Source organism: Lycorma delicatula, chromosome 5 (genome assembly GCF_047948215.1).
Source record: "Lycorma delicatula isolate Av1 chromosome 5, ASM4794821v1, whole genome shotgun sequence".
Classification (NCBI taxonomy): Eukaryota; Metazoa; Arthropoda; class Insecta; order Hemiptera; family Fulgoridae; genus Lycorma; species Lycorma delicatula.
In genome coordinates this window covers 56,660,863-56,684,090 of record NC_134459.1, presented here as the reverse complement: position 1 = coordinate 56,684,090, position 23,228 = coordinate 56,660,863, and the positions used below count along the sequence as shown (strand labels likewise).

Sequence of the window (23,228 nt, the reverse complement as noted above, 5' to 3'; positions counted from 1 at the left end):
AGCACAAAAGAAACTAGATATTTTAAATATCTAGCTTTTCATACTCTGCGAAATTATACAGAATATGTAGTTCTTTTTTCTACAGAAGAGTATGAAGGAAAGATAAGACAACCTACCCGTTATTGGTCAACAAGCGTTAACTAAGACGATTCCGTTTTTCATAGTAACTTCACTCTACTGTATTGCTAAATACGAAAAATATTCCGCTAACCTATGTAAATCTACAAATTTCTGAGAAGAAAACGTTACAGGAATATTTTTTTTATAAATTATATTTTCAACCAATACCGATTTAAAATAACTAATCTCGACGTTCAGAGCAAATAAAAGTAATTACTATGTGTCATTTTATCCTACAGCGTGGATCTGATTAAATTATCTACTTTAATAATTCTCAAACACTACAAAATTGTAGGATTTGCAAGTGTTCTTTAAGGAAATCTAAACCCGCTCTCGAGTGGCTTTATCTCTTTTTTTCTTTTTCTGTTTCGCCTCCGGAACCACCGTAAGGTATTAATTCAGAGGATGAATGAGGATGATATGTGTGAACGTAAATGAAGTGTAGTCTTGTAGAGTCTCAGGTTGACCATTCCTGAGATGTATGGTTTATTGAAACCCAACCACCAAAGGGTGGCTTTATCTAAAGGAAAAAACTGCAGTTTATATTGGTGTTGGCCAACGCACAATTTTTGTTGCGTTGGCTATCTCAGCCCAAGGAGAATTTCTATCATGGCATTTGGATATGCCTTAAATCATTTACTAGGCGTACGGGTTTGTTTTATCTTTAATTAGCTTTATGGTACAACGATTATCTACTACAAACTCTTTAGAGAGGATCTGGATGAACAGTTTTAGTTCAATTTTATACTTTAACATATCAAGCAATTCTTTGAGTAGGAGAGGGTTCTTTCAAAAATCCTCAGCCAACTCTCAGTCAAATCGTTCATTTCTAAAGAAATTATCTATTTGTTACAGTGTATATTTCAGCAAGTCAACGCGAAATTGTTAATTGATAATTTGCGGTTCCTAACTTGAATAATGATACTCCCACCTCTAGAGGAACTGCGAGTTGGACGGATGCCAGAAACCTGTAAATACCTTGAAAGATCGAAATATTCCTTTGAGTGGGTATGTCTTATAGTTTTGGACTTCCTCTACGTATATCATCTCTTTATCACTAACCATCCTTTTCTCTTATCATCGATCCCTCCTAAGCTGGAAGTGTTCTATGAATTTATGCGAGAAGCTAAATGGATCCTAGAAAAATATGTGTCGACTGGTAGCTTTTTTTTTCTAGTTCGTAGAGTTTTGGACATGTCTCGGAATTATGTTTCTAATTGGTTTACAAAAAGCGAAATAAGAGTCTGAGGTACTAATCTGATAAACAAAAAAAATAAATAAATAAAATAAAATTAAAAAAAATAGTATTCTCTTTTCAGATAAAGAAATAGGTATTTGAAAACAGATAATGCTTAATTAAAAATATCAATGTAATTATCGCTCGGCCAATTACTTTCCTACTTTTAAACGATTTATTTTCCAGGATTAGATGATCAGTAGGGAATTATATTTACAAGGAATTATTTTTAATTCTCAAGTATCTCTTATAAACAATTCTTTTGTATCACATTCAGCCTAGAAACCGATGATACCTATCCTTTAGTGATATAAAAGTAAAACCATTCGAACAGTCCAAAGAACTATACAAATATTTTTCACAATTCTTACGTATAAAACAACAAATTTAAAACTGATAAACAGATAAAAAATAAATAAAAAAAGTAAATAAACTGAAGTAAACATTTCAAATATGACAACAATAACAACACATGAAAATATTCTTTACGCCTTTAATCAATCATTCATCTGAAATGACGTGCATTAATCCCCTAACTAACTGTCAAACAAAAAAAAAAAAAAAAAAAAAAAAAGAAATAGAGCGAGAGGGAAAGAAAAGAGAGATATTCCATAAAACATACAGTAGCCGCCACGTAATGGCGAGCTTGGATGATCAGTCCGCACGTCACTACTACATTACTGTTCTCTGAAACATTGGCACACCATGATTAAGTTTCTCTTAGTAGCATAAACATGATGTAACTGTTGTTTACGAGGCAATGCACTTTGTGTGTTTACAGTATTAAGAAAGTGACATCATGTTTCAAATACAAAACAATTATTTTTATTTTATTTTTGTGTCCAAGCTCGCCGTTATTTAGCGGTGATTGTACTAACTTAATTCACCTAATAATTTTTTAAATGTTAAAATAATAAAAATAATAATAAACTTTCCTTTTTTTGTGTGTGTTCTGTTTTCTATGTTCCAGATATCACACCCACGACAGCCGACACAACATTGGTATTTTCACTGCGGCCACGCGGTCCCCCCAAAACCTTCCCGGACACACGTGTGTCTGGAAGACACAATTTGATGTGTTTGAGTAATCCGCTCTTACTTCTTCAACAAAAGACGATCGCCGCTCCCAAACCGCGATCGCGAATCATGTTTTACCCCAATTGTAAGTTCCTTTTCTCCTTTCCTTTCAAGAACGAAGAAGAGGGAACGAGCTCAGCAGTCACCAGCCCAGCATAGAAGAACGAAGAAAGAAAAAACCTGCACTTTCCCCCGTTCAGCCCTTCACGGCCACGGGAACAGCAAGGTTATTGGCATGTAATTTCGATTACTGCAGAGTCTCGGAAAGTGTAGACCAAAGAAGAACGAAGAGGTCATCTGAAGAAGAAAAAGAAGAAAGAAGGCCCACTACGCGACCTGCCGTCACGGACTGGAGTCCGGAAAAAGAGCCCAGCAGAGAAGCAACGTGAAGGGCAGCCACTGAAGAAGTAGATGAAGATCTTCTCCTTTATCCATACCTTAAAAAAAGTTTTTTAATATTTACAATTAATTAAATCAGCAACTGCGACTCCCTCCGGAGAAGGGGGCGCACTGCTCTCTCCAAACATCTAGGGCCCCGTGGTGGCGTTTTCCTGCTAGCCTATGAAGCGCTAGCACCGAAAGGACTTCAGCGGACGGTCTGAAGGGGAATTACGACGGGGGCACAGGTTTTAAAAAACCTATTCTCCTGCGGTCGGACCCAGAAATGGGTTTGAGAACGCTGGTCCAAAACGGATATGGAACGCTAATCAGAAATCCATCCATAAAATATAACAAAACTTAAATCTTATAACCGACATTAGAATAAACCCTTGAAACACGCCCGATTACAGAATCATACAGCAGCAAGGGACGCTGTCCAGACTCTGCGATTCGAAGGGAAAACTGTGATACTCCCGCCACTTTTGCGTTCCGTTAAATGTTATTTTTCATAATATAAGAAAAAAGCATAATTAGAAACTTCGTGTTTGTAACATTTAAATTTATATAAATAAAGAAATCAATAAAGCATATATCAATCTTTTCCATTATCAGTATTTATAGTAAACGATTTTTAGGTATTTAACGGATAACAGGGACTGTTTAGGCTATTAACTGTTATGTAACGTATAACCGGGACTGTATAGGCTATTAACTGTTATGTTCTGGGTTCTATTGATGTTTTTCTATACAAATTAAGTCCTAAACTATATTGTAGATCGCTATTTCGCATGTTCGTTTCGCAAATAACGCTGACTATACCCTCACTTAGCGTCAAATTCAAAATAAGCTATATTATTTATGGATCGAGAGTTGTAAGAAACTTTGGATTATTACTTATGTATTTGCTATATTCGAAATCCATGGCAGACTGATAAGGTCTTGGCCTTTCATCCGGAGGTCCCGGATTCACATCTCGGTCAGGCATGGCATTTTTCATACGCTACAAAATTCGGTTTCCATATCCCACGCACAAGCATTAAGATTATGTGGCGATATGATCAAGCAATTAAAAAACTACACAGAAGGGTTTACTAAGTTTATTTTCCGAAGTGAGATATATGCAAAATAACAGAGCAACGGAAAAAAATTACGAAAAATTACAATTTTTATTATAAAACCAATACAGAAAATTAGACGCCATGTATAGAAAAAAAGGAAAAAATCTTCCATAAAACAATTATATTAAACGTAATAGAATATTCGATTAATTAAAATTAAATTATTAATTAGTTTCAATAATATTCGTAATTATTATTTTATATTAATACTTACGGGTAAAAAAAAAAAAAAAATAACAATAATACTTACCGCTATATTAGGCGCTATATTTTTCGTGTAGATACTTTAGCAAGAGTTCCTGAAATAATAAAAAAATAAAATGAATTTGTAAAAGAAAATCTGTATTGCACTTCTGTATTGCAGTTTATCAATCTGTATTGCAGTTTAGTCAAACACTGGAAAAATTAAAACTAAATGTAACAAAATATCAGTTACCAACTGCAGTTATTACAGCTGAAATATTATTACTCGATAAAAAGGAAAAAAATAAATAAAAACATAACTTGGAAAATATCAATAACGCTATACTTGAAAACTGTAATGACACAGATGGAAACTTCTCTTTAGTAAATAATTTTTGCTGATGGCAGGAAGGAGAGACCTTTGACCAGGGTTACTCCAGGTTGACGATGTCCCGGTGCAGCAACTGACAGAAGCCAAGTATCTAGGTATATGGCTGAACAGCAGGAGGATGTTCAGAACCCACGTGAGGGAGACGTGCCCAAAAGCTAGCAGGGTAGTTAAGAGCTTATGTGGACTGCTGGGAATACATTGGGCCCTCGTTTTTCGCGGCGCAGGCTATTACGCTATTAACTACGCACTCGTAGTTAATTCTGTGCTTTTGTACAGCGTTTCTGTTTGGAGGAGGGCAGTTGAGGTTGAACGAAATAGATATTGGTTGGAGGAAGTTCAACGACGAATGGCACTATGGGTAGCGTCTGCCTACTCCTCCGTGTCTACGGAGGCAGCGTTAGTAGTTGCGGGGATGCCGCCTTTACAATAATCGGCAAAGATGCACAAGAGTCCTAGAGGAGGTCGAGAGAACTACTGCCTGGTTGGACATGCTCAGGGAATAGCAGGCCAGGTGGGATGTATCCAATTATGGACGATGAACGCACCGTCTAATTAAGGAACTTGGGCCGTGGATCGGGAGGGGATTTGGGAAGCTGAATTTTTGGCTCTCCCAGTTCCTGGCCGGCCACGGCGGATTCAGAGTATATCTTTGCGGGAGGCGGAGGGTTGACAATGATGAATGACCTTATTGCAGAGAGATGGACACCCCCGAACACTTCGTGTTTGAATGCAGGAGATGGGAGGCAGACAGGCAGGTTTGTACAGAGACAGTAAACATGCTCGCTGTTGATAATGTGATACAGAAGATGCTCCAAGGAGAACGGGAGTATGACTTCATAGCGGGGTTAATAACAACTACGATGCGGGAAAAAGGACGAGAAGTGAGGAGGGTGATGGACAGCCACCTGAGGAGCTGCTGTTCGCCTACGCATGCGCAGGTGAACAGTGGCTATGAGGCATGGAGATTCGTGAACCCCCGAGCCAGGGGCCTACCAGCCGGGGCTGCAGACCGCAGCCCCGGCTGGTGGGCCCCTGGTTGTTCTCTGAACTGGATGCAGCACGTTGGTTTCTGTTCTGATGATGTACGAGCAGTGACAGTAAAATATGGAGGTGATGTTACCAAAGTAAAAGAAATTACAGAAAATTGTACCCTCACTTGTTACAGCATCCACAGACAAGCTCTGGCAGTGCCTGAATAATATCATCTTCAGAAGGCCGTAAAAGTGGTCAATTTTATTAAATTTCGGTGTCACCATCCTTCTGACGGAATTTTTGGTCTTCAAGAATATTGTAAACGTGTAAGGCAACATTTCTTTATAAAGTAAATAAATGTTTTTGTAAAAAACGATTAAAAGATTTGTACTAAATTTAAAAAAAAAAAAAAAAAATTGTATAAATGATCATTTTATAAAATAGTTACTTTCAAAAAAGATTGTATTTTTTAAAATTATTTTACAATTCTGATATAACTCTATTTTAATGAAATATTTAATAGTTCAGTGGTACACTACTTGATAATTCACATGAGTTGTACGTAAAAAAAAAAACGTCTACAGTCAAACATTTTTTAAAGAAATTGTACAAAACTTCGCATATTTCTGAAAGTCTTTAATACAGATACAAAACTACATTAAGGCAAACTAATCACGTTAAATCTCATCAAGTATCTTGAAAACATTTGAATCAAAATTTTGGAACTTTAGTATATGATAAATATCCTAAATTTTTTAAATTTCCTTCAATTTACCCGCGTTACGTCTTGATATGTAAAATAATGCTACGCCTTAATTTCGTAATGCATTTTAGTCAAACACTGGAAAAATTAAAAATAAATGTAACAAAATATCAGTTATCAACTGCGATAACTACAGCTAAATTATTATTACTCGATAAAAAAAAAAAAATACATTTAAAAGAAGAAAAGTACATTTTAGGACAAGAACCGTGTCCAGGACTTCAATTATTATTTTTTTAAGTTCATTTTTCCCTTTTGATTCTCAACTTTCTTGACCCTGTAAATGATAGATTTATAAGTAATTAAATAAAAAATTCTCATCAACAGACATTTGTAGTCTAACGCGTTCTTTTAATCTGGTTCATATCACACGAAGGTATTAGAGAAAATAGGCAAAATACAATTTTTGTTTGCAATTTATCATAACCGTACCTTCCTTTATGAACACTGTTTGTTACTTATTGCATAAAAGATAAAAACAAAATTTTTAAAATTAAATCCGTTTTACATTTTATTATGGTAAAAAAGCAATTAAAATTTAAACAGGAAAAACTGGAAAAATAATCTAATTCCGCCTTTTTTATCAAAAGATGAACAGTGTAGAAGTATAATAAACAACATCATATCGGCAGCTTCATAAATGATATCAAAAGGTTTTTCTTACTGTCAATCACTCTATACTGTTTTATTATAAGGGGTAGGGGGAAAAAAAATCGGATTAAATAAAATAATTACAGAAAAATTGCAAATCGTTTGGTGATGAAATTAAGGTGTTAAGAAGTATACCCAATAAACTCTCAACTGCATATACAGTGTTGCCGCTACATTAACGTTAAGGGATAAAATATGAAGAAAAATAAAACAAAGATGGCTAAAGTTTAGACGTAAAACAGAAATATTATTGAAAAACCTTATTGAATTTTCTTAATACTTACCGCTAAAAAAAAAAAAATAATAATACTTACCGCTATATTAGGCGCTATATTTTTCGTGTAGATACTTCAGCAAGAGTTCCTGAAATAATAAAAAAATAAAACTCATTTGTAAAAGAAAATCTGTATTATGCAGTATAGTCAAACATTGGAAAAATTAAAACTAAATGTAACAAAGTATCAGTTACCAACTGCAGGAATTACAGCTGAAATATTATTACTCGATAAAAAGGAAAAAAAAATTAAAAACATAACTTGGAAAATCTCAATAACGCTAAACTTGAAAACTGTAATGACACAGATGGAAACTTCTCTTTAGTAAGATATTGTACTTCTCTTTAGTAAGTAATTTTTGCTGATGACAGGAAGGCCATCAGCAAATTCATATTTGCTTATTTATTTGGCTTATTTCATTTCTTACAATGGTATGAAACAAATTCCAACCAATCAGCAGAGTGTGATCTTAGCTATGATTGGTTGAGTTCAACCATTCAAAGTCGTTTACAAATTTCATCACCAGTATTCGAAATAAAGCAGAAAAAAAAGCTGAAAACAAAAGTTGTTATGCTTTCCTGGCATTGGTTATTTATTCTTATACAGTGGAAAAATAATGATACATGAAAATAAATCAAAAACTTTTAAAAAATTGAAATTTTTAAACTTTGATCGGCTCCTCTATTCTTCAATCCCCCCCTCCATATAAATTATCTTATTTTATTTTTTGACATTATATTTTTTTTGAAGTCACTTGCACTATTAAGCTTAGGAAGACAAAAAAAAAATTCGGCTAAAAATATGCAATAAAGAAAAAGACAGCGTTTTTCGATTTTTAAGGAAAGGGAAATTCTGGGCAAAATTATTTCAAAAATAGTAAGATAAGCATGCACGCGTGTAATCTTAATAAAAAGTAGGGTTATGTTAGCAATATTTTTAGAAAATAGACACAAAAAAATATCTACCCCATCCTTTGGATAGGCCCCAAATAAAATCTCATCAAACTCGGTTTATCCAGGCAATAGTTATTAAGCTTCAAGCACACTAATACACGTACATACGAACATTACCTCAAGTTGTTTTTTTGGGATCCCTGGGTCATGAAACTTTAAGAAATGCAAAAAAAGACACAACCCCAGTTTTTAACGGATTATCATTCTTTCGAAGCATAGCTCTAGAATTATGATGCTAGGGAAGTAATAAATGAAAAATCATCACTGCTATGCAGAAACAGATGGAATTCAATAAATATGCATTTTATGAATTTCAGATAACTATAACAACGTAGGAGTAAATCGTTTTTAAATTATTAAATAAAATTCTGAATAGTTTTAATAATGTTTGAATTATTTAAACAGTAAACACTATATTATGTTCGTACGTCATTAAAGTCTATTTGAACGTAAATGCAATAAAAAATACCTCCAGCTCCTTTTTTTCTTCGTTCATTAGGTGGGCGAATTTTGAATATCTGAGATTACATTAGAATTTTTCTCATTAAATTTTACATGAAAATTGTTTGTCACCTGATTATATCTTGGTGCCTGAAAAACATAAAATAGGATTCAAAATACCGTTGAGAAATTGAACATATTCTATAAAATATTATTTTTTTTAGCAGTAGGAAAAAAATAAAATAATAAAGGAAAACAAAATAACATAATATGGAAGACGATCCAAGAAAACTAAATGGAAAAAGGAATAAATGTAAAAAAAAGTAATTAATTAAATTAATTTCCTAGCATTATAAATGCCAGGAAAATTAAATGAACCGAAACAAAATGGAAGAGTCAAAACTTTTCATAGAAGTAATTCGCTACCAGAGCTGTTAAAGCATACTTACTGCCAACACAATGGGATTCCTTTATTAAAAAGTATTAGAAATAAATGCTCATCAGTTCTGACGTCAAATAGTAGTTGTTATACGTAATTTCATACGTAGGAGGACTTGCAATTTACTTTATCTATGATCTTCGTTCATTAATCTTTTTTTCTTAGAACAATTATCTCGAGACATTGCTGTTAACTAAAACTTAACTGACCAAAATATACCAATACCTAGGAATAAAAATTCAATTATCGATTAATATTAACTGAACTCTAACTAGGCCCTATAACATTACAGCATAGCAAAGCTGTTCTTAAGAGTACCAGTAATGCAATCGTCTTTCAGATAGAAAAGTTGACACGTTGAAAAGTCCAGCTGTGTTGTTAAATTTTGACATTATAAGTTCCTTGCTTCTATCTTGGGCATGTTACTGGAATTTTTTGAGTGCCAATTAGCTTAACAAACCTGGGATGTACTGCACCTTTTGAACAACAGAAGCAGGTTACCTAAAAGAGTTTTGATTAAATAAATGATTCTCCATAAATAGATACAATTTACAAATTTTGAATATTATCTTTAAATACATATATGTATTACTTTTAAATACATAAATTAAAAAGTGAGTTTCATACCACTTCTAATAAAATAAAGAGGGGTCCAAAAAAATGTACTTACTGTTTGTAATTAAATAATATCTAAAAAAAAGGACTTACACTCATTAATGTATGGTGTAGTGTAAGGCATTAAATTTGTCACGACAAGCGGAGCTAGAAATTTATGCCGCGCATGCGTGAGTGGTTGGTAGTGGAAAGAGTTGGTCATATTAGCAGAAGACAGTCGAGTAGCAACAATGGTCGAGTTCGCTTACCGTCTATTGAACGCAAGGCTGTACTGAAGTGGTACTGGAAGCGCAAGAATGTTCACGAGGTACAACGGCAGTGGCAGAGAGAGTTTGGAACATCGCCACCAACACGTCGAAAAACTGTCCGCATTCGCGATAAATTCCAAGCCGACAGAACTGTTAAAGATGTGCAAAAGGAAAGATGCGGCCGACCACGAACAGCTGTAAAGTTCGGTGTCCAGTGCAGCGATGTTGCAACACTTCACTGGATCTCCGCAAAAATCAGTGAACCAGGAAGCGCGCGAAAGTGGGGTGAGCCGGTCAAGAGTAAAAAGCATTCAGAAGAATGCAAGTGGAAAGTGTATATTTCAAGACTGTTGCAAGCGATGAATGAGGGCGGCCCAGATCGAAGGATGTAGTACTGCGAACGGTTTCAGCACATGGTTGGCAAGGATAAGGAATTTGCAGGGAAGTATGAGTGAACTGACGAGGCGCAATTCAAACTTAATGGTATTGTGAACCGCCAAAATTGTATCTACTGGGCTCTGAAAATCCTTACGCTCATATAGACAGGGTAGTGAATCTACCGGGGGTTGATGTGTGGTGTGATCTAACAGTGCGTGTGATTTGATTGGTCCCTTCTCCTTCGAGGGTACCGAAACTGGTGAAGCGTATCTTGATAAGCTTCAGACAAGGAGTTTTCCTGCCATCTAAAATCTGTATGTTTATGAACTGTTTTATGTGCAATAAGACCCCGCCTCACTACCATCGAAATTTCAGGTTGTACCTCGATAAAACTCTACCCGGACGGTGGGTGGGTTGAAGAGGTGCTGTTGAGTACTCACCTCCTGATTTGACACCTCTGGACTTCTACTTCTGGGGGGTTCTGGGGGTGTATCGCAAAAACCGGCAACAATCGACAAGCTACGTGAAAAAATCGTAGCGATATGCTGCCATTACGCTAGATACACTAACAGCCGTAGTTCGATGTGCAGTTCGGCGCCATGTCCGTTGTATAGAAGCTGCTGGTGGTCATTTCGAACACATACTTCTCTCTCGGTGCCAAAAATTGTCACGTCATGTCAAATTTGTTATGAGATATGGACCAGCAAACGGTGAGTTCATTTTATTGGACAAGTCAAATGGGTTTAGAAACCTGTTAACCGAATGTGCAGACAACTGATCATATCACTCGGTTCATCACGAATTCTATGAATTCTTTTGTTAACCTCTTATTTGTAAGACTTTTAATACATCAAAATTAAAATAAGATCTTTCTGACAGAACTTCTTGGTATATACAACTTTTGAGCAAATATACCTCTCAAGAGCTAATTGATCTTTGACTAGGAATGATAACAATAGACAGGGAAAATCAGTGTTCAGACAGATTACCGTACAAATGTACAGTGATGCAAGTCAACCAATAAAGTATGTAATTGTAAATTTGTATAAGCGATACAAAGAATCTCCAAATAGAAAAACCTTTTACCTCAGAATCACACAAATTAATAAAATATAAATTAGTACTCAATACATTAGTAACATTCCTTTTTTATTTAATTTAAAATCATTGTAATTAAGGTTACAATTATTATAATAAATGGCTGTTGAAGCAAATTAATATACTTCGATACACATTTGCTATTATATTTATAATGACCTAGAATATTTAGATTCTAGAATATATCAATTGTGTAGCGATTTTTAATATGGCTCGAATTTCGATTTTCATTTAATGAAACGCTGTGGAATACAATTAATAAATTTTGAACAGGTATGATAAAACTATAATTAAATTAATTGTTCTCTTATAACAAATGAATGAGTATTTCATTTCAAATTTATTTAAAACAAAAAAAATCTATCGTCGGTATTTAGGTTATAATCAGTTTTGTATTAATTAGTGGTTCATATATTTAAATTACATTTTAATGTATATCTATACTAGCGTATCCCCGACGCGGCTTCGTCCGTGCTATATGGTTACTTGCGTTTCCCGTCGCGGTTAGGAATGCTTAGCTGGTTAGGGGTTGATTCGCTCGGGACCCCTTAGACTCCCCTATGTTCTTTAAACTCATACTTGTGAGAATAATAATGATAAAGATTAAAGCCAGTTCAATTTATAAAAAAAACTATCATTGTATTGTAATTTCTTTCGAGCAACAGTTTGAACAGCACGGGACTCGCTATACTAGTTGGTTTTTATATTTCCCGTCGCGGCTTCGTAAGCGAAATGTACAGGGTCATTCACGGGAACCGGATGTTTTTAAAATAATCATAAAAAATAGAATATTTACTTTAAAAAAGTTTTATTGGTACTGAAACACTTGTTAAATCAAAGCATTTGTTACTTACTCATGAACGAAAAATTATGTCCGGCAAGTGATGTCCATTTTGGGCAATACATTGTTGTAGCCTTTCACAGTAACTGGCCTCAATTCTTTGCAGCATGTCTACATCAATCTGGATGACGTGATGACGAATTGCGATCTTTAGGTCCTCCAATGTACGCGGTTTATTGCCGTACACACGCGATTTCAGAAACCCCCACGGAAAAAATCACAACTACTCAAGTCGGGGGACCGAGGGGGCCAAGGAATGTCGCCGAATCTGGAAACGATCCGTCCCGGAAACAAGTTACGAAGAACAGCCATCGTTGTCCTCGCTGTGTGCGTTGTAGCTCCATCCTGCTGGAATAACACATTTTGAAAATCGATTCCCCGGTTTCGTAACTCATGGATGAAAAACGTATTCAACATCGCAATGTAACGATCAGCTGTTACAGTTACGGCAGCGTCATTTTCTTCAAAAAAATATGGTCCTGTAACACCGACCTTTTCTATTGCACACCAGACAGTCACCTTTGGGCTATGAAGTGGTCTCTCGTGAAGCTGATGTGGGTCTCTTTCTGCCCAATACCGGCAATTCTGTTTGATGACGAAGTCATTCAGATGAAAATGGGCTTCGTCACTCATTAACAATAACAAATTTTCATTTTCTTCAAAAACGGTAAGCATTTGTCGACAAAATTGTAATCGCTGCTTGAAATCTTGCTCGTTTAACTGCTGCACGACGGCTATCTTGTAAGGATGGAAATGTAGTTCTGTGTGCAGAATTCGTCTTACCGTACTTGTGCTCATTTGAAGCGCTCCTGAATGCCTCTGAATAGAGCGGCGTGGGCTTCTGACAATGGCTTCCCTTACTCGTTCGATGTTCTCCGGAGTGCTAGCAGTTCGTCGGGGACCCGGTGGTTTTTTCTTCAATATTGAACCACTTGTTCGAAGGTTGTTTACCAATCGCAATATTGTGTTACGAGAAGGGACATTTTCATTATGATGGATATTAAACTGACGGCGGAAATCTCGCTGAACAGCAGTTACGGATTCGTCATTTCGCACAAAACTGTCATACGCGTACAGGCGTTCGTCTAGCGTCCACGGCTCCATCTCAACGACTAAAATGTAAATGCTATGAACAAAGGAAACGACCAGCCACGTGCCCCTCTCACCACGAACGCCCGAGTACAACCCACTTCAAAAACATCCGGTTCCCGTGAATGACCCTGTATAAGCAGAATTATAAACATAAATTACCATCATAATGTTACTAAATCTCATAAAGATTGATTCAATAGCGGTTCATAAAAGTGCTTGATCTTATCGGGTCGGCGTTGGATCTCCGTGTAAACTGGAGGAGCCAGGCCGAATGAGCAATAGTGGAGAGTTTTATAGTGTACTTAGCAAAGGGAAGGGTTGCTGAGGGGATCTGGAGCTCTGCTTGGATTTCTCTTTTATTCTATTTTTGTTGTTTTGTTTCATAAATTACGTTTCTGTTGTTGTTCTTCTCCTTTGTTTTGTTTCAATGTTACTGTGTTGTTATTGTTCTGTGTAATATTTTTATGTTTCGTGTTGTGTGTTGAACTCACTTTTACCTTCTACGGGTAAGTAGTTCAATTCCTTTGTTAGTTAGGTATTTTCAGTCTTGCTTAAAACTCTATGTGATGTGTTTTGTTTTGAGTTCATTAATTAGTAGTACACAGATGGGAATGTCACTCGTAGCATCCTGGCCGAGGCGGACTGGAATATGTCAAAAGCCGAGGTTTCGAAGATGACCTCCAGTAAAGCCCATACGGGCTGGGAATGGCGGCGGAGGGTCTCTTCCCCTATGGGTCAGGTTCATAAAAACCGGTAATTGTTAAAAACAATTTATGTTGTTTTATCCCCTTAAAATATTAAAATTCAAAAACCCGAAAATAGTTTTTAAATATTTATCTGAAGAGTATTTTTAAGCTCACATCTAGTGTATATCTCGTTTAACATAGTCGGAAATAGGAAAAAATTGCAATCACTGGTCAAATGTTTTTATCTTATTCACCCACTTAGAGGTCGCATTTCGAAATATCTAGAGATTGATGTTTAGATATTCACATAATGATTACATACACCAAAAATCAAATTGATATCTTCATTTGTTACCGAGAAATTAAAAAAATTGTAAATTTCATTGTAGATCAATTTTGACCCTTTAAAATCGGAATTTAAAAAAAAGATTTTTTAGTGTGCACTTACACCGTTAAGAAGAACATATTTACAAATGTTCATCAATTTATTTTCATTAGTTTTTGCTGGGCGTTGAATCAGTCAGCAGCTTTAGAGGTACAGATTACCGTAGAACATTAAATAAATAATTACTCAGATAAGGTTTAGGCTTACGTTTGTTTAAATTAGTCTAAAAAATAATTTTTTGAACATTAAAAGTTAATAAAATATTTACATCAGATGAGGTGGGAGCCTAAAATAATGGTTGGATTGAAAACTTAATATTTCAGAAATCCTAACTCGGTTCATTGAACAAATATTTTCTTACTTAAATACTTTCTGATTGGCAGTTATTGGAAAATAATTTCTTGGCAGATTAAAAATATATGTGTGAAATAATAAATGCGTTTATAAATAACACAAAAATATATCGCTGCATTTAAATAATGTCTAGTACATTAAAATTACTATTTATATACAAAAATATTTTATAGTCTAAAATTATTTAGAAAAAAAAACAAAACACTGCAATCATTTAAAGTATTATGAAAACGATTTTTAAAACTATTAAAAAAAAACTATCCAATAAATCTTCCATTAGGAAAATATTGTACGAAGACTATTTTGTAACAAATGAACGAAAATTGTAGGATATCAAATGTAGAATATTTCAGAGCATAACAGAAATAATAAGTCAAATTTAAATAATTTATATATATATATATATATATCAAAACACCGAAATTTCGTTAATGTAAGATAATGAAAAATGTATAGGCTACGTATAGTGGGTGGCGCATAGCTGTGTACATTGCGTGCGAGAGAGATAGAATGATAGGACGGGTGGAACAGTAAGATAGTCATTCCTTTACGAAAACAGAGCAGAGCTCCGTATACCTTCATAGTATGCAGTACATTGTCAGAGTTACAATTGTCAATAGCGCGGCAAGCCAGTCGTCAGCCTATGTGGACAGCAAAACGTCGCCCGCTACAACAAAAAGACTATCGTTCTTTCTCTCTCACACACACGTGCGCACACCCACACATACAGTCTCACTCACTCATTCTCTCTCTCTCTCAAATATCCATATAGAGGGATACAATAGCTGGTTTTAAAAACCACTATCGCTTAAAAGAACTTGTGTGAAAACACATTGCCTTTCGTCTATCTAGTCTATTTATACGTTTTGTTATTATTAAATAAACCGACTAATGGAATTCTGAATCGAATATATTATTTGCCTTTACACTTTCATTATTAATTTGTCTTTCACATTAAAATTTCAGAAAGAGTATTAGAGTATTTCAGAAAGAGCCATTTTAGATCCAAAATTAATTTTAAAAGGTAGAATGAAAAAAAATACTGTCTAGTATTTGTTCATCTTAAAAATATATTTAGCTAGCAAAATGTTAAGCTTTGTAAATATTTATTAGTTACACTAACTTTAATAAAATAAAAAAGGAAACTAAATAAGGTCTCTTCCTTTGAAAACGGAACAATAAGAAAAAAAAGATAAAAATAAGAGCGATTAATTCCAAATATATTTTAATAAGCAGATTTTACAAAATTTGCGTATGTAAAGAAAAAAAATTCGATTCATTCATAATTTCTTGAAATCTTACTCCAACTAACCGGAAAAAAATAAAACCATACATACTAAAGTAATTTTGAATATTTGAATCTGTAGATCATATTATTTAGGAATAATACATTCTTATAGAACTTAAGTGTCCTGATAAAATAAATTTTTGTAAAAAAAAATCTAATAACTATTTTAGAAGGTTTATAACACTCCATAAATTCGTCTAGATTAGGATGAAAAGTTGAAAAGAAAAAAATCATCTATATTAGGATACCTCTGTAACTTGATAGACTTACTTTTTAAATTGTTTTTTTTTAATATTTATATATAAAAGTTTCAAATTCTTGGTCAGTAAAAATGCAACTATTGGACGAGCTTTATTTAAAAGTCTACATTTCTGTATAAATCCAATTTTAAATTAAACGAGGTGATTAAGGAAGAAAACAGACTTTCAAAATTAGCACATCCCGGTCCAGTTTAAACCAACACTGAAATTTGTCAGGGAAATTTTTTTTCTCTAAATATACATTGATTAATATTGACTTCCAGTTTACAGATTTCTGTTAAAACCAATCCCAAGAAAGATAACCGAAATTAGAATTGCGTTCACTAACACCGATACAGATTTTGAACCCGTTATGGTATAACGTTGACATTTTAGCGCATATGGTAACTCCAATTTTTAATAAAAACGTACCTCGTTTTCCCTTTAAATAACATATTATTCCTTTTAATTCACCCCTAAAAGTTAGAGGAAAAACAAATTTCATAGTATGCGTAGAGATTCGACTGTGAAAAACTACTCGTAATGACACATGAAAAACTATTCATATATTGCAACATAATAGAGATGTCCAGATATAAAGATATCGGTATTGTGTCAGCTAATGAAAAAGTGCCCTACAGGATGAACAGAAAAAGACGGATTCCCTAAATACAGACGACATTTTAATTCGTTGAATTAAAACATAAAATTTATCTAATTATGAAATTTTATTAAAGCGTGTTTTGGGAATTCTTTTTAGATCATTTTTAAAAGAATGAAACTAGATAAATATTCTTATTCGCATTTTATTTTAAAGTGTAATCGGCAGTAAAGAGTATTGTTGAAACTAAATATATTATAAAGATATATATAAAAAATATTGTCGATATTTCAGTTGTGCGCTTCAACATTAGTGAAAAAAAAACCTTCCTATAAATATTCTTCCGAAAACGTCTTTTTATCCATCAACCCGCTATTTTGTATTTTTAAAATAGAAATTAATATCTCTAGAACGGATTTAGATATTGTAATTAAATTTGGATTATCGTTTTAAACTAATATTCTCTACAAAATGTAATCCAATAGACTTTTAAATAAATATTGAAATTCTATGTTCGTAAATTTCAAATTAACGGCGATTTAAATTTCTTAACCTACAATACCTCAAAGATTATACCGGGAAAGAATTGTTTTTAGCTATTATTTTCAACGTTTCATTGTTAATATAATGAAATACACTCTGCGTATATAGTCTATACGTATGAAAAAAATTTCATTTCTCATCGGCGTCAGATACGTTACGCTGCGAAAAAATCGGGTGTACTGACTGCGCAGAGTATTCAGGAAATAGAGGAGGAAGGTATTGGTATTTGACAGGACAGGTGAGATGAGACGGCAGATGGGCGGTATACACACGGTCTCTTTCCAGAAGTAAGGGCGTTGGGAGCCGCCTCCTGAATCTCCTCGAACCGGCATGCGACTCAGTTCCTTACGAAGCACAGCGCATTTCGCTGAAAGGCTGGCTCGATTTGGCTTGACTGACTCGGGTTAATGTCCTCGATGATTAGTATCGGATGATGCATATCATGTGCTGTATGTCTGCTCAAAATACGAGTTTAGGCGTTTACAGGTGATCAGGGAGCTTCAGGGTATTTGTTCGAGTCTGGATCTGCAGACTAACTGGAAAGTTAGAGATGAGTAGCGCGTTGTTGAAAGATTTTTAATGTTTTTGGCGCTCGAATGGACTGCAGATGGTGTTTAGTATAGAACAGTAACATGGGTGTCTAGGGTGCTATTCCGTTTGGGTGCTATTCCTCGAGAGTAGGCGTATTCGGCAATTGTGTACGGTTGTTGTTTAGTATGTTCGCGGTGATTGGTAATTTTGGTTGCTTTGATATGGCGAGTCAAAATTGCGTTGTTGCGAACAATTTTTGAGGGTATGAGATTAATATTTTATTATAGTTCAATTTGTAAATTTTATTGGTTATCTTTTTTCTTTTTTTATTCGGTTTAGGTGAATTTGAAAATATCTTTTGATGGGTTTTAACACCAATGGAAATGTCTTCTAGGCATTTATATCGGTGCCATACTGATAGAGGCCATACTGAAGACTAAAATATGTAATCAGGTATTAAAGATCTATCAGATGACCTCTGGTAAAGCTCATCATGGATAGGAACGGATGGGGATGGTACGGCGACCGGGATCGCACAAGGCGGATGTCTTCCCCATGGAGTCAGGATAGATGTTAAGAAAATGAATATTGCTTGTTCAAATCTGACTTCAAACAGCCGAATTATATTTCTAAATATTAATATTAGTCTACGGTTCTTTATTAAATTATTTTTCTTAATTTTGGCTGGATGTTTTTATGTATGTCACACCGATATATCAGAAACGGCACGACCAATCGAGCTGAAATTTTAACTGTAGTTTTTACAACCCGTAGTGGTGTTAAATAGATAGTTCACAAATGAATATTCAGGAAAACAATTAGGTTTATATCTAATTAATGTGATATTTTAGTAACGGGTCGTCATATGGACTAAAATGTAACTGTTGCTTTTACTGCCTTTTTCATTGAAAATCTTAAATTTAAATGGATATAAATGTTGAGAATGTATGTGCAATTATTCGCTGTAAAATTTTCGACGTAAGGGAACGATATTATATGAGCACGTTATGGAAATAACCTATCCATTTCAGAAAATCAATATCCGGTCGAATGTAAAAAAATAGTGCTGGATACTTTTGAAACAGGAACAACCCTGTTAAAGTTTTCTTGACACCCTTCATCGCAGAGTATCAGAGCTAGCGGAGTATAAGAGTCTGATTTTTTCTTATATTAACTGGTTTCGGCATGTTCGCAGCCATTTGATGTTTTCAAATGGTTTTCATACTTATTTTTAATACTTTAATAACTTGACTTCATTTTGTTTAAAAAAAAAATTAGTAAGAAAAAACTGCCGACTCCGTCTGAGCAGGTAGCGTCTCGGCATTTAGTGCGGAGGTCCTGGGTTCGACTAGAGGAGTAGAGGAACAAAATAAAAAAGGTTCTGGGTTCAAATCTCGGTCAGACATGCCATCTATTCATACGCTAACAATTTTCACTGGATTAATTGCTGTTGATGCCCGCTCTTTTATAACAATAAAAAAAGTATTAAAATTAATATACAGTAATAAAAATGTTTGCTTAAAAAAATTGCCTTCTCATCTAAAACGATAAAAATAAATAAAAAATAAAAAAATTGCTAAATAACTTTCTTCTAGACTAAAAATAAAAATAATGAGCAAAAGAATTGCTTAATAACACTTTTATGAACTAAAAAAAATAAAAATAAAAATTACTTACTCTAGCGATACTGAAACACGAAGGAGTTTAATTGGCGAGAAATAGGGAAATTAATGAATATTTAACATGGTATACGGAAACTCAAAGCGTAAATGTCTAAGTAGAGTAAATTCAAGTTAAAGAAATTGAAAAATTTTGATAATCAACGGAAATAATATTTTTTCTATTATCAAATTTTTCCAGTTTCTTTACATTTACACTCATTTTACTTGTATATTTACGATTTAAGTTTCGTTATAACATGTGAAATATTCATAAATTTCCCAATTTCTCGCCAATTAAAATGCTTCGTGTTTCAGTAACACTAAAGTTAATAATTTTTATATTTTATTAAATTGGAAGAAATGTGTTTTTGAGCAAATCTTTTGCGTTTTATTTATCATCATCGTTATCATCTTCCCTTTAAGCTTCTACAGGCTGGGATTTCTACAAAATTTCTCCACTTGCAACGAACTACCATCTCTCTTTTATCACACCTTCTACATCCCCTCTCTCGCGTATTTTCTCAATCACCTAATTTATCCATCTATTCTTGGTCTACCCCTTGGTCTTTTGCCTGTTTCCTCTGCATGCAGGATCCAGTTTGGTAATCTTTCCTCATCCATCCTTTCAATATGTCCAAACCTTTTCTTAAAAGGTTTGGACATACTGACTCGACAAGGATTCCCAATTTCAGTTCCTCTCTAATCATAATTCTATAACTTCTTGTATTCCGTAGCGCGGTTTCCTTGAATTTCATTTCTGCTACCTGTAATCGACCCCGCGTCTTTCTGACACCTGTCCAGGTTTTTGTCGGGCAGGTAAGAATTGGCTGAATTTATGTATGTACTGCATAAAAAAGCACTGTACATACTCACAAATGAGAAATACTTACTCGCTCAAGTGTAATTCTCACTTCATGAATACCAATGAAAACTGAAATCTAACACAGGCATTTTAAAAGAGATCTTTAGGAAAATTAAAAATGTTTTAATCTCTCGGTGGCTAAAAAAAGAATTACTAAGGATAAAAAAAGGAGAATCTTTTCACGTTAAGAATGGGTACTTCAGATTGTACAGAACAATTATGTATATAGAAAAAAATTGACTAAATGAAATAACACTGAAAAAAACGACTGATTTTAAAAAAGAAATTTTTAATTTAAAAAAAAAAGTTTTTTATCATAAAAAAATCTTTACTTTTAAAAATGAGCTGTTTAAAAAACATTTAGCAGAAAATTTGTCGTTTATTAGTACAGAAAAGATTGATAGGTAGTGGAAAAATTATTCACTGTTGATTTTTTTTAGATAGTTCAAACCATTTAATATTTGATCTAGTTCGAAAAAAATTACTAATTTTTAATTATAACAGCAAAAATAACAAAAAAAAATTGATATTTAATTCATTGATCTAAATATGCAAATACAATTTTTATAGATTAAAGTAATAATCAAAATTAAAAAAAAAAAACAAATAAACGTACATCATATATAATCTAAAAGTAATTTAATATATTTTAAAGGCTTAAAAACATCTTAATACATGATGTTCAGCTAGAGGCCTAAAGTTCAGCTACGGACATAAAATATAAAACGTTAAGAAAACACAAACAGACTGTTCGGATCACTTAACCTTATATCACACCAACGTATACCGTAGACCACTCTTGAGATAAAAAAGCGGTTTTCCATAAGAAGCTTAACATTTTACCTTTTTTTTTTTTTTTTTTTAAACGCAAAATTGGATTATGAGAGATATATTTCATATCAAGTAACAGAAATTATGAAAAAAATTATTAAAAAAAACTAATTAACCAATTGAAATTATCGAATATTACTGACGTTTAAGATGAAACAAATTTAATACGAAATAAATTTTTACTGTTACTAATAAAAAGAAAAAAAAGATTATTTTAACATATATGAAGAAACAGCCCAAAAGTGACGGATTAACAACAACAATATACTATATCTATTACTCTTAAAGAAGTTAAACGAAATATACTAAAAAAAATATTGTACAATACGTTAAAGTGTATGAGATATTTAGAATGAACCCATTTACCGCATTCGGGGCATTAATTAATCAACCAATACAAGTAGAGTCATTAAGACAACTTTTACTTTATGAATTATCAATTAAGACTAAAAAGCGTCAGATCAGAATCAAAAGAATGAATGAATGTATTTCCAAAAATGCTATTTTGAGTTTTCTACATAAATAAATGTAATTTTTCATTCTTTATTAGGTGTACTAATGTAATTAGCTTTAGCTGTTTTTTTAAATAAGTTTTAGTGATTACGTAATAGATAAATGTTGAAATCGATGATATAGAAACCTAAAGTCCAGTATAAAAGTACATAACGTGCATTTATTTAAGATCAGAGAAATTTAAGTAGCATTATTTCCCTTTGGTTCTGAATAAGTAAATCTTACGTACTAACAACATACATTTTTAGCGAATTTCCAAATCGTTACTGCGATCGGTCACGTTTATATACGTATGTATGTTTGTGTATACCGGAGGTAATTTTAATCGATCTTAATGAAACTTGGTGGAGTGATGCAAACCTATGGAGAATTTAGCTTTATAATTTTCAAGCGAATCGGTTCACAGAAGCCCGAATTACAGCCAAAAAACGGGTCTTTTGGTACATTTTCAGCTTTTTTTCGTTCTACTGGGCGCAGTTTTAAACCGATTTTCATGAAACTTATTAGGATAATGTAAACCTTGTAAAAATAGAATCGTAATGATTTTTAAGCAATCGTTTAAAAGGAACCGAATTGGCAAAAACTGGGTGTTTGGTCGTTTTCAAAGAAATCCGCCATTCTAACGCTCTTGCAACAGAGTTTTTTTTGTTTATATTTGAACGGTTAATTTTTAAGATTCTATATCACATAAAAGTAAAAATTATAAAGGAATTTATCATTTCGTTTTGATTTAATTACAGGAATTCGTTGCTCGGAACCAGAGGAACAAATTAGAAACAGAACCGGGAAAGTCTTATTCCAAACATAAATAAATAGTTCTATTGTTCTATATAGTGGTTTTTTTTTGTTGTGAAATTTAGTTTTTGTAAATGATAAGGTTATGTTATCAGCCAACTTAAAATCTTAGTAATTTAAATAAATTTTCTGATTTTTAAGTAGATGAGGGTATGAAAGCGAACTATCCTATTATTTCTTTCGTTTTTTTGTTTTATAAAAATTTAACAGTATCAATGCCGATTAGCAGCAACCTTCATTTATGCTATTTCATTCACATGCAAAATAGACATCATCAGATATATATACACGCCAAAGCACACTAAACCGCAGCTTTTGTTTTACATTTTTGGATTAAAGATCCTTAAAATTTCAAAAAATCAAAAAAATCCAGTACTTAAAATTTTTATCATTAAAATCTTTCCCTTATTACTGTATTCTATACAGTAACAAAGCAAAATAAAAATTATAGCTCAAAATAATAATACACTTGAAATAACAGAAGAGAATCCTTTTTTATTGTTTTAACTAATAAATTAATTTTCCTCTAAAGAAAAGTTATTAGGGAAGGAATAGGTTGCAACCTTAGTAAAGGAATAATGGTTATACATCTTTTAATAAAAAAAAAATCTGATGTAGACAACACATGACTTCCTTGTACGCCTATTGAATTACAGTTACATTTTT

At 33.3% G+C, this 23,228-nt stretch overlaps 1 protein-coding gene across 8 annotated transcripts in view; it reads right to left on the bottom strand.

Annotated features, from left to right (window-relative positions):
- The window catches only part of LOC142324971 (COMM domain-containing protein 4), a 454,946-nt gene that overhangs the window by 92,134 nt on the left and 339,584 nt on the right, over positions 1-23,228 (bottom strand). For 4 of the 8 annotated variants that reach the window (XM_075366153.1, XM_075366155.1, XM_075366151.1 and 1 more), the window contains 3 exons: positions 8,591-8,712; positions 7,208-7,256; positions 4,184-4,232 (listed from right to left, as the gene is read on the bottom strand). The gene's annotated coding sequence lies outside the window, so the exon portion shown is untranslated. The remainder of the gene's footprint in view (positions 1-4,183; positions 4,233-7,207; positions 7,257-8,590; positions 8,713-23,228) is intronic. The other 4 variants (XM_075366152.1, XM_075366154.1, XM_075366150.1 and 1 more) reach the window with 1 other exon arrangement.